Genomic DNA, 13,624 nt, shown 5'->3' on the forward strand with positions numbered 1-13,624 from the left:
TCCATAGCAATGAGAAGGAAAGCCGACTACATGAGCAGAGATACAGGTGAGGTGGTAGATGTGATGGTGGACCAGAGAGAGACGAGGGCAAAGGGTTTGGGTGATTTGAGAAACGAGGAACTTTGAAATAGTCACCAAGGAAAATGGAAGACTTAATAGTCAGGGAAACAAACACAGTGAACTGACCCAATACCTGAGGGCCAATGTGAAGTTATGGCCATGGATTTAAAACGATATTAATCAACAGTTTGTGTTTTTGTCCAGTTCTGTTCATCTATCTTAGTGAAGCCATGAAGCAGATAAAGTTGGGTTTAATCCATGTAGGGGTTTTTGCTAGGCAAGTTCAAAGGAGAGAGAAAGGGGCAAGGGAATTCAGAATGTATGCGAGAAGTAATTTTAATGTTATATCATGACATTTAAGATAAATAAGGAGGAGAGTTATAACATGTGCACAAGGGTGGTAAGGGAAAATAATGAGGTAGTATGTTCAATTTTAGATTCAGTTTTGATCAGTGAATTTTGGAAATGAGTTTACAGGATGGATTAAGCTGGAATGATAACAAAAGTCATCATAGAATGGGATAGTTAAAAGAGATTATGGACAGATATACTGATTGGTAATGACAAAGTCTGGGCATCTCACTTAGAGTGGAGGAGAATAGAAGATAAAGGAATTGAGAGTCTAGGAAATTAGATGGATCCTCCATGTAGTTACTGAGTTTGCCAATACTTAATTAGGCATAAGGTCAGAAAGAGGAATAGTGAACCAACTGCCTAAATGTTCACATCTTCAAGGAATGAGGGGGAATGACTTTAAGAATGAGTCTTTCTGGCCGGGCATGGTGGCTCACACCTGTAATTCCAGCACTTTGGGAGGCTGAGTTGGATGGATTATGAGGTCAGGAGATTGAGACCATCATGGTCAACATGGTGAAACTCCATCTTTACTAAAAAATACAAAAAATTATCTGGGCTTGATGGTGTGCACCTGTAATCCCAGCTACTCAGGAAGCTGAGGCAGGCGAATTGTTTGAACCTAAGAGGCAGAGATTGCAGTGAGCCAAGTTGGTGCTACCGCACTCCAGCCTGGCAAAAGAGCAAGACACCGTCTCAAAAAAAAAAAAAAAAAAGACAAGAAAAGAAAAGAATTAGTCTTTCCAAGAATTTATTATTGATCCAATTAGGTGTTATGCCTTTTCTAAAAATCAATCATTCTAGCAAAAATGATGAGGTCCACAATTGGCTTAAGCTAACTATGGCCCACTCCTAGAGTTGAAGGTGGAATAAATATTATACAGACAGAATTGCTAATAAAGGAAGAGAAACATTTCTCAAAAGGATATTCAAAGTACTGTCATTATAAGAAGGGGGAATGTTTGAAGAATTTCCATACTGTTTTCCATAGAGACTACACCATTTTAGAATCCCACCAACAATGCACAAGGGTTCCAATCTCTCCATATCCTTGTCAACACTTATTATTTTCTAGATTTGTTGGTTGGGTGGTTTGTCTATAATGACCATCCCAATAGATATGAGGTAAGATACTTCACTGTGGTTTTGATGACTAGTAATATTGAACATCTTTTCATATACCTATTAGCCATTTGTGTTTTTTTGGAGAAATGTCTACTCAAATTGTTTGCCCATTTTTTAATTGGGTTATTTGGTTATTTTGCTATTGAGTAGTTCTTTATATTTTTGGGTATTAGCCCCTTATCATATATAGGGTATATTGCAAATATTTTTCAGAGGTTACCTTTTCATCCTGTTGATTGTTTTCTTTGCTGCACAGAAAGAAGCTTTTCAGTTTGATGTAGGACTACCACATGATCCAGCAACCTGACTTCTGAACATTTATCTGAAAGGATTGAAAACAAAATGTTGAAGAGGTATTTACACTCCATGTTCATTTCAGCATTAGTCACAATATTCAAGAGCTGGAAACAACCTAAATATCTATTGACAGATGAATAGATTAAGAAGATGCTGTATATACATATAATGGAATATTATTTATCCTTAAAAAAAGAAAATCTTGTCATATACTTCAATGTGGATGAGCCCCAGGACATTATGCTAAGTGAAATAATTCAGTCACAGAAGGACAAATACTGGTGGATTCCACCTATACGAGAAATTTAAAAGAGTCAAAACTCATAGAAACAGAAAGCAGGATGGTAGTTGCCAGGGGCTAGAGGGAGGGGGAAATGGGCAGTTGCTGTTCAATGGGTATAATGTTTTAGTCATCACAGACGAAAACGTTCTGGAGATCTGCTGGACACATTGTACATATAGTTAACAATGCTGTACTGTACACTTCAAAATTTGTTAAGAGGGTAGATCTCATGTTATGTGTGTGTGTGTGTGTGTGTGTGTGTGTGTGTGTGTGTGTGTGTTTTACCACAATAAAAAAAAGAAAGGGAAATGGATTCTGGATAGCAAACAACAGGTGTATACAACAATTGTTAATACTATTACCTATGATACCAAATCTTGCTCTACCCAAGTTTTGTTTTCTTAGATTTTCTAACTGATTAGATTATATTTGTGTATAATGATATACTATGACCAAAAGCCCCCAAAACAAACCTAATGATAATGGTTACACTATCACAATATTCCTTACCTTGACCTATTTGACCAGACAAGATGGAAAGACTTTTTGTTTGTTTGTTTCTTGTTTTTTAGAATCTAGCTTGCCAATCTTAGCATTGCTAAGTATTCAGCAGCCAAAGTGGTGGTTTAAAGATTTTGTATCTGAGTGTTGATTTCTACAGTATCACTGGGTTTAACATGTCCTTTCTTCCTACAATGACCTGTCACCAATATAACCAAAAGCTCCCTCCTGTCTTCTTCTATCCCCATTCTTCTATCCCAAGCCCCAGAAAATAAAGTAGCTGAAATGTAAAAATTCTTCTCCCACTCGTATGTTCTACATTTTACAATTTTGGGGCTCTCTTGCAGTTAGGCTGCGAATGTGACTAAATTCTAGTCTCTGGAACATAGGTAGAAATAAGATATGCCACTTCTGGGCTTGGCCTTTAAAGTATCCATGTGATTGTAAACACCTTCTTTGTCCCATCCATGAAACAGGAATCGGAACATGCAGTGATACAGTGATACAGACATACAGTGGAAGAAACCCAGATACCTGAGTCACTGCCTGAAGAAAGCTGCCTAGAGAAGCCATCCAACCTGACACAGATGATGACATAAGCAAGAAACAGTTTTTTATTGTAGAAAGCCACATAAATTTAGGGGATTGTTACTGCAGCATTGTTTATCCGATTCTGACTGATAGAGAAAAGAAGCCCAAGTAATGCTACATACCGTTGTTACATATTTTCCCCAAGGAGCAGTCTAGGATCTTATGTTTTTTTAAGTCCACACAGCTTTACCAGGACCTAGTTATTAGACCCAAAGGGTGTAGGAAGAGCTCCAGGCTCACCAAAGTTCCCCACAAAACTTCTATGGCAGCCAATTTAGAAAAGAATCATCGATGTTGCTCTGAATATTATAAGCATTGCTTTAACCCAGGAGACACACAGCATTATCTGATACGATTTGACATTTATTTCATGGTTATTAAGCCTAAGACAGAAACTTCCCTTGACATAGAGAAAATCTTAAGCCACATAGATTATTTTTCCACATTACTAAAATTGGAAACTTTTAAGAAAGTACAAGGCTAACCATATGATATCCAGATGTTTACAATTTAGCCTATGTGAATCTTCAACTGCATTTTAGTCCCAAGGTGATATACCCTAGTTATTTCTTAGTGGGAGATTTTTATTTCTTTGTTACTTTAGAATATCTCTCCTTCTAACATTAGATTTAAAATGGATGTACCATTAATTGCTTGCCTTGGACACTTTATCCAATGCATGCAAAAACGCAGTTCTTTTAAGTACAGTCATCAAATAATGTAAAATAAAACCACAAGCCATAATGGACAGATCATCATCTCTAGGTGATACATACAGTATTTGATTCTTGCCCCTCAAACTACCCAGGCTGTTTTCAGAAAAATATGGCAATAGAGGCTGCTTTCCTGCCAGGTCCTAGTAGGAAGCTGTCTGTTTCACAAAGAGTATCTGTGCAACAAGCCTACAGATCATCTGTCCAACTGATTATTCTGAAGTTTCCCAGTGTTGACGTATTTTGAGCCTGACATTAACACCTTCAAAAATAAATGGCCAATTTGGAAGGATCTCGGTGATAACCAGCTGTAAATAACAATAATTCCTCAAGTTGCTTTTAATGGAAACGCTCAGGCAGTTTTCTAGAAGTTTGATTTTGTTTTTTTCTCCAAATAGTGTGTTTTCTCACTTCTACATGTTCTATTTCTGACCAGTACCTGACGAGTGACACTGTTTGGAAGTCTGCTCTGACAAAAACACACTGCTGTGACTGGATATATATAATATCTACTCCTGGGTTGCAATGTGACCTTTCAAATTATTTAACTTCCAGGTTTCACTATCCCCAGCCAAACAATAGTAATCATGCCTACTAACAGCTTAAAGTGAAGGCATCATTGGCTTTATGCCATATATGAGCAGATTCCAATTTTAACTCTGCCATCTGCTGGCTGTGTGACCTTCAGCAAGATTCTTAAGCTCTCTGAATCTCAAGTTTTGCAGTGTTACTGTGAAGTGTTAAGAGTTAAGAGGGTGGTCTATTAAGGTCTCTAACTCAGTGTCTGATACATTGTAAATAATAAATATTCGTTCCTTATAAAGCAGTTGAAACTCACTGGCCTAGGAGTACTGCTACAAAACTATGAAGGAGGGTTACTGAGAGTTCTCAGCAGGTTGCTTTTATCCAAAATATTCATGGAGGGAGCTGGGGTTACTTACGGCCATGTCTGCTCTACCCTAGAAAGGGAGAAGCAGGGTATACAAAAATCATTATTATCCCTGGTTTTACAACTTCTAAGGTATTTCCAGGGATCAGACTTGCTGTGCATAAAAATTGCTGTGTGTGTCTGTCAGGTGCATGGGGCACTGTGCTGAGACAGAAGAATGCATCAGCCCCTGCTTTCAAAGAGCCTCAAAAGAGAAAGCAAAGCTTTCAACACACAAGTTGCCCAATAGCAACACAATAAAGCCATTATCAGTCATGTAAACCTCATCGGTCCAGGAAGCACATGTTCCCTCCGAGCTCAATAACTTCTGGGCCTGCTCAATCAACACTGTTAAGTTTTCTCGGTCTCACTGCCTCCAAAATGAAATCCTTCCAGCTGTGACTCTTTAGAATTGCAGGTTAATTCCTTACACTTAGCAGAATCATTAGGAAGGCAAACTTGAATGGGAAAATATGAGCTACTATGAAAAGTATAAGATGCAACCTAAGAGGTATTTGAATTGATGCTATCTCCTATTTTTATCCTGGACCAGTCTCAGTTGTGAGTACACTCAAAGCATGGAGGGGGGCTGTGGATTGTGTTTTCTGCCCCCATCACATCCTATAGCTACCCTCAAAGGCCATATCCTCCATTAAACAACTCTAGATCCTACAAATGAATGTCATCTCTGCCTTCTGTGAATTAATTTTTAAGTCAAACATATTTTTCCTTAGACATAAGAGGTAAGGTATAGCGAACAAGAGCAAGGACCTAGAAACCCAACAATCCTGAGTTCAAGTCATGCCTTTACCCTTAACTTTCTGTATGACTCAAGCTTACAGAGCCTTAATTACAGCATTTTCAAAAGAGATGATGTTACACAATAGCGTTATTATAAGCATTAAATAAAATCATGCATTTAAAAGACTTAGCAGATGCCCATAGAGAGTGTGCAAAATATCATGGTGGTTGTATCATCAATGTTGTTATTATCATTATTATTCTCTCTCCTACTTTAGCATAAACTCACAGAGGATAGGGACAAGGCTTCATATTGCATTGCTTCCTTTGGAGGGTTTGGCTCAAAACTACCCAGAAAGTGTTGAACAAATTTAAATTGAAGTTATAGCCACTTGCTTTAGTCATGATGCTTTCCATTGTAACTGATAGAGACCACAATCAAACTAGCTTAGGCAAATGGGTAAGCCTTCAGTACAATACTGAGTATGTCTTATATAATTGAATGAAATCTGAACAACCACAACTTGATAAAGGCAGAAATGCACCTGGCTTCTGAAACAGCTGGAGCCAAGGACTTGACTATGGCAAGGCTGCCCTCTGACCCACATTTCTGTCCACTTTAGTTTCTGCCACCAAAAACAGGCTTCCTTCAAGTGAGAGGAAAAGTGGCTGCCAAGAGAACCGGATTTTACGAATAGTTTCCATCTCTAGAGAAGAACTGACTCTTCCTCTCTTCCTTTCACAAAAATCCCAGGGGAAGGATTCCTATTGGCTGAACTCTGGCTATGTGCCTGCTTCTAGAGAAATTACTTGAGGTCAGAGTATGACAGCATCATGGAAGACCAGGGTGGATCCTGAGTAACCATATGGTTGGATCTGGGGAAGAGGCAGTTCCTAAGAGAGGAAAACCCTGTTCCTAGAGGCAGAAAGGGTACAGGACAGAAAATACCACATGATGTGCACTAAACTATGGGCATAGGGTGCCACACTGTTCCCCAAACAAAGTTAATTTGGATATACTCTAATAATTTTCATGTCTGCACACATACAGTATTTGGAGGAGTAGAGTGGCATTAAAGCTTCAGGACTAGTATAGCTCCATAAATATGAGGGAACACAATATCAATAGTTTAAAAAACAGTACGTGCTGAAACTTTTAAAGTGTGATATTATCTCACAAATAAATCGAATAGCCAACTTAAATAGATCATTTGACTAGAATGGTATGCTTAGCATCCACATAAATTTTAAATGTTTCAATGTTTTCATATTGGTGAACATTTGTATTAGTCTGTTCTCATGCTGCTAATAAAGATATACCAGGTAATTTATAAAGGAAAGGAATTTAATTCACTCACAGTTCCACATGGTTTGGGAGGCCTCACAATAATGGCAGAAGGCAAAGGAGGAGCAAAGTCACATCTTATATGGCAGCAGACAAGAGAGCTTGTGCAGGGGAACTTCCCTTTAAAACCATCAAGGGGTGGAGCCAAGATGGCCGAATAGGAACAGCTCCGGTCTCCAGCTCCCAGCCCCAGCAACACAGAAGACGGGTGATTTCTGCATTTCTGCTTGAGGTACCGGTTTCATCTCACTAGGGAGTGCCTAACAGTGGGTTCAGGACAGTCGGTGAAGCGCACTGTGCGCGAGCCGAAGCAGGGCGAGGCATTGCCTCACTCGGGAAGCGCAAGGGGTCAGGGAGTTCCCTTTCCTAGTCAAAGAAAGGGAAAACAGACGGCACCTGGAATATCGGGTCAGTCCCGTCCTAATACTGCGCTTTTCCAACGGGCCTGGAAAACGGCACACTAGGAGATTGTGTCCCGCACCTGGCTCGGAGGGTCCTATGCCCACAGAGTCTTGCTGATTGCTAGCACAGCAGTCTGAGATCACGCTGCAAGGCGGCAACGAGGCTGGGGGAGGGGCGCCCGCCATTGCCCAGGCTTGCTTAGGTAAACAAAGCAGCCAGGAAGCTCGAACTGGGTGGAGCCCACCACAGCTCAAGGAGGCCCGCCTGCCTCTGTAGGCTCCACCTCTGGGGGCAGGGCACAGACAACCAAAAACTCAGCGAGAACCTCCACAGCCTTAAATGTCCCTGTCTGACTGACAGCTTTGAAGAGAGTAGTGGTTCTCCCAGCACGCAGCTGGAGATCTGGGAACGGACAGACTGCCTCCTAAAGTGGGCCCCTCACCCCTGAGCAGCCTAACTGGGAGGCATCCCCCCAGTGGGACAGACTGACACCTCATTCAACCGGGTACTCCTCTGAGACAAAACTTTCAGAGGAACTATCAGACAGCTGAATTTGTGGTCTCACGAAAATCCGCTGTTCTGCAGCCACCGCTGCTGACACCCAGCCAAACAGGGTCTGGAGTGGACCTCTAGTAAACTCCAACAGACCTGCAGCTGAGGGTCTTGTCTGGTAGAAGGAAAATTAACAAACAGAAAGGACATCCACACCAAAAACCCATCTGTACATCACCATCATCGAAGACAAAAAGTAGACACAACCACAAAAATGGGGAAAAAACAGACCAAAAAAACTGGAAACTCTAAAAAACAGAGCACCTCTCCTCCTCCAAAGGAACGCAGTTCCTCACCAGCAACGGAAAAAAGCTGGATGGAGGATGACTTTGATGAGTTGAGAGAAGAAGGCTTCAGACGATCAAACTACTCTGAGCTACGAGAGGAAATTCAAAACAATAGCAAAGAAGTTAAAAACTTTGAAAAAAAATTAGAAGAATGGATAACTAGAATAACCAATGGAGAGAAGGGCTTAAAGGAGATGATGGAGCTGAAAGCCAAGTTTCGAGAACTACGCGAAGATTGCAGAAGCCTCAGTAGCAGATGCGATCAACTGGAAGAAAGGGTATCGCTGATAGAAGATGAAATGAATGAAATGAAGAGAGAAGGGATGTTTAGAGAAAAAAGAATAAAAAGAAATGAACAAAGCCTCCAAGAAATTTGGGACTATGTGAAAAGACCAAACCTACGTCTGATTGGTGTACCTGAAAATGATGGGGAGAATGGAACCAAGTTGGAAAACACTCTGCAAGATATTATCCAGGAGAACTTCCCCAATCTAGCAAGGCAGGCCAGCATTCAGATTCAGGAAATACAGAGAACGCCACAAAGATACTCCTCGAGAAGGGCAACTCCAAGACACATAATTGTCAGATTCACCAAAGTGGAAATGAAGGAAAAAATGTTAAGGGCAGCCAGAGAGAAAGGTCGGGTTACCCACAAAGGGAAGCCCATCAGACTAACAGCTGATCTCTCAGCAGAAACTCTACAAGCCAGAAGAGAGTGGGGGCTGATATTCAACATTCTTAAAGAAAAGAATTTTCAACCCAGAATTTCCTATCCCGCCAAACTAAGCTTCATAAGTGAAGGAGAAATAAAATACTTTACAGACAAGCAAACGCTGAGTGATTTTGTCACCACCAGGCCTGCCCTAAAAGAGCTCCTGAAGGAAGCACTAAACATGGAAAGGAACAACCGGTACCAGCCCCTGCAAAAACATGCCAAATTGTAAAGACCATCGAGGCTAGGAAGAAACTATAGCAACTAACGAGCAAAATAACCAACTAACATCATAATGACAGGATCAGATTCACACATAACAATATTCACGTTAAATGTAAATGGGCTAAATGCTCCAATCAAAAGACACAGACTGGCAAACTGGATAAGGAGTCAGGACCCATCAGTGTGCTGTATTCAGGAAACCCATCTCACGTGCAGAGACACACATAGACTCAAAATAAAGGGATGGAGGAAGATCTATCAAGCAACTGGAAAACAAAAAAAGGCAGGGGTTGCAATCCTAGTCTCTGATAAAATAGACTTTAAACCAACAAAGATCAAAAGAGACAAAGAAGGCCATTACATAATGGTAAAGGGATCAATTCAACAAGAAGAGCTAACTATCCTAAATATATATGCACCCAACACAGGAGCACCCAGATTCATAAAGCAAGTCCTCAGTGACCTACAAAGGGACTTAAACTCCCACACAATAATAATGGGAGATTTTAACACCCCACTGTCAGCATTAGACAGATCAACGAGACAGAAAGTTAACAAGGATATCCAGGAATTGAACTCAGCTCTACATAAAGTGGACCTAATAGACATCTACAGAACTCTCCACCCCAAATCAACAGAATATACATTTTTTTCAGCACCACACCACACCTATTCCAAAATTGACCACATAGTTGGAAGTAAAGCTCTTCTCAGCAAATGTAAAAGAACAGAGATTATAACAAACTGTCTCTCAGACCACAGTGCAATCAAACTAGAACTCAGGATTAAGAAACTCAGTCAAAACCGCTCAACTACATGGAAACTGAACAACCTGCTCCTGAATGACTATTGGGTACATAATGAAATGAAGGCAGAAATAAAGATGTTCTTTGAAACCAACGAGAACAAAGACACAACATACCAGAATCTCTGGGACACGTTCAAAGCAGTGTGTAGAGGGAAATTTATAGCACTAAATGCCCACAAGAGAAAGCAGGAAAGATCCAAAATTGACACCCTAACATCACAATTAAAAGAACTAGAAAAGCAAGAGCAAACACATTCAAAAGCTAGCAGAAGGCTAGAAATAACTAAAATCAGAGCAGAACTGAAGGAAATAGAGACACAAAAAACCCTTCAAAAAATTAATGAATCTAGGAGCTGGTTTTTTGAAAAGATCAACAAAATTGATGGACCGCTAGCAAGACTAATAAAGAAGAGAGAAGAATCAAATAGATGCAATAAAAAACGAAAAAGGGGATATCACCACCGATCCCACAGAAATACAATCTACCATCAGAGAATACTACAAACACCTCTATGCAAATAAACTAGAAAATCTAGAAGAAATGGATAAATTCCTCGACAAATACACCCTCCCAAGACTAAACCAGGAAGAAGTTGAATCTCTGAATAGACCAATAACAGGTTCTGAAATTGTGGCAATAATCAATAGCTTACCAACCAAAAAGAGTCCAGGACCTGATGGATTCACAGCTGAATTCTACCAGAGGTACAAGGAGGAACTGGTACCATTCCTTCTGAAACTATTCCAATCGATAGAAAAAGAGGGAATCCTCCCTAACACATTTTACGAAGCCAGCATCGTCCTGATACCAAAACCTGGCAGGGACATAACCAAAAAAGAGAATTTCAGACCAATATCCTTGATGAACATTGATGCAAAAATCCTCAATAAAATACTGGCCAACCGAATCCAGCAGCACATCAAAAAGCTTATCCACCATGATCAAGTGGGCTTCATCCCTGGGATGCAAGGCTGGTTCAACATACGCAAATCAATAAATGTAATCCAGCATATAAACAGAACCAAAGACAAAAACCACATGATTATCTCAATAGATGCAGAAAAGGCCTTTGACAAAATTCAACAACCCTTCATGCTAAAAACTCTCAATAAATTAGGTATTGATGGGACGTATCTCAAAATAATAAGAGCTATCTACAACAAACCCACAGCCAATATCATACTGAATGGGCAAAAACTGGAAGCATTCCCTCTGAAAACTGGCACAAGACAGGGATGCCCTCTCTCACCGCTACTATTCAACATAGTGCTGGAAGTTCTGGCCAGAGCAATCAGGCAGGAGAAGGAAATAAAGGGTATTCAATTAGGAAAAGAGGAAGTCAAATTGTCCCTGTTTGCAGATGACATGATTGTATATCTAGAAAACCCCATCATCTCAGCCCAAAATCTCCTTAAGCTGATTAGCAATTTCAGCAATGTCTCAGGATACAAAATTAATGTACAAAAATCACAAGCATTCTTGTACACCAATAACAGACAAACAGAGAGCCAAATCATGAGTGAACTCCCATTCACAATTGCTTCAAAGAGAATAAAATACCTAGGAATCCAACTTACCAGGGATTTGAAGGACCTCTTCAAGGAGAACTACAAACCACTGCTCAATGAAATAAAAGAGGATACAAACAAATGGAAGAACATTCCATGCTCATGGGTTGGAAGAATCAATATCGTGAAAATGGCCATACTGCCCAAGGTAATTTATAGATTCAATGCCATCCCCATCAAGCTACCAATGACTTTCTTCACAGAATTGGAAAAAACTACTTTAAAGTTCATATGGAACCAAAAAAAAGCCCGCATCGCCAAGTCAATCCTAAGCCAAAAGAACAAAGCTGGAGGCATCACGCTACCTGACTTTAAACTATACTACAAGGCTACAGTAACCAAAACAGCATGGTACTGGTACCACAACAGAGACATAGATCAATGGAACAGAACAGAGCCCTCAGAAATGATGCCGCATAGCTACAACTATCTGATCTTTGACAAACCTGACAAAAACAAGAAATGGGGAAAGGATTCCCTATTTAATAAATGGTGCTGGGAAAACTGGCTAGCCATATATAGAAAGCTGCAACTGGATCCCTTCCTTACACCTTATACAAAAATTAATTCAAGATGGATTAAAGACTTATATGTTAGACCTAAAACCATTAAAATCCTACAAGAAAACCTAGGCAATACCATTCAGGACATAGGCGTGGGCAAGGACTTCATGTCTAAAACACCAAAAGCAATGGCAACAAAAGCCAAAATCGACAAATGGGATCTCATTAAACTAAAGAGCTTCTGCACAGCAAAAGAAACTATCATCAGAGTGAACAGGCAACCTACACAATGGGAGAAAATTTTTGCAACCTACTCATCTGACAAAGGGCTAATATCCAGAATCTACAATGAACTCAAACAAATTTACAAGAAAAAAACAAACAACCCCATCAAAAAGTGGGCAGAGGACATGAACAGACACTTCTCAAAAGAAGACATTTATGCAGCCAAAAAACACATGAAGAAATGCTCCTCATCACTGGCCATCAGAGAAATGCAAATCAAAACCACAGTGAGATACCATCTCACACCAGTTAGAATGGCCATCATTAAAAAATCAGGAAACAACAGGTGCTGGAGAGGATGTGGAGAAATAGGAACACTTTTACACTGTTGGTGGGACTGTAAACTAGTTCAACCATTGTGGAAGTCAGTGTGGCGATTCCTCAGGGATCTCGAACTAGAAATACCATTTGACCCAGCCATCCCATTACTGGGTATATACCCAAAGGACTATAAATCATGCTGCTATAAAGACACATGCACACGTATGTTTATTGCGGCACTATTCACAATAGCAAAGACTTGGAACCAACCCAAATGTCCAACAACGATAGACTGGATTAAGAAAATGTGGCACATATACACCATGGAATACTATGCAGCCATAAAAAATGATGAGTTCGTGTCCTTTGTAGGGACATGGATGAAACTGGAAAACATCATTCTCAGTAAACTATCGCAAGGACAAAAAACCAAACACCGCATGTTCTCACTCATAGGTGGGAATTGAACAATGAGAACTCATGGACACAGGAAGGGGAACTTCACGCTCTGGGGACTGTGGTGGGGTGGGGGGAGGGGGGAGGGACAGCATTAGGAGATACACCTAATGCTAAATGACGAATTAATGGGTGCAGGAAATCAACATGGCACATGGATACATATGTAACAAACCTGCACATTGTGCACATGTACCCTAAAACCCTAAAGTATAATAAAAAAAAAAAAAAAAAAAAAAGAAACCAAAAAAAAAAAATAATAAAAAAAATAAAACCATCAAGTCTCATGAGACTTACTATCAAAAGAACAGCACCAGAAAATCCTGCACCCATGATTGAGTTACCCCCCACCAGGTAATTCCCATGACATATGGGAATTACAGGAGCTATAATTCAAGATGTGATTTGGGTGGATACTGAGCCAAACCATATCAACATTAAAGAATGATAAGATTTTTGTTTTCCTTCTTATTCTTTCAGAGTATGCATATTGACCTAAATCTGGTGTTCTGAGTAAGATATTTACTCTAAGTTTAAACAATGGACAATTTTCTTTTTTTTTTTTTTGAGATGGAGTCTCACTCTGTTGCCCAGGCTGCAGTGCAGTGGCACAATCTGGGCTCACT

At 40.0% G+C, this 13,624-nt stretch overlaps 1 long non-coding RNA gene across 1 annotated transcript in view; it reads left to right on the forward strand.

The window, feature by feature from the left end:
• The first annotated feature begins 1,793 nt into the window (after positions 1-1,793).
• The window catches only part of LOC134736239 (uncharacterized), a 51,243-nt gene continuing 39,412 nt past the window's right edge, over positions 1,794-13,624 (forward strand). The window contains exon 1 of the long non-coding RNA XR_010120136.1: positions 1,794-1,892. This is a non-coding gene — a long non-coding RNA (uncharacterized lncRNA). The remainder of the gene's footprint in view (positions 1,893-13,624) is intronic.

Source organism: Symphalangus syndactylus, chromosome 3, assembly GCF_028878055.3.
Source record: "Symphalangus syndactylus isolate Jambi chromosome 3, NHGRI_mSymSyn1-v2.1_pri, whole genome shotgun sequence".
In the NCBI taxonomy this organism is placed as follows: Eukaryota; Metazoa; Chordata; class Mammalia; order Primates; family Hylobatidae; genus Symphalangus; species Symphalangus syndactylus.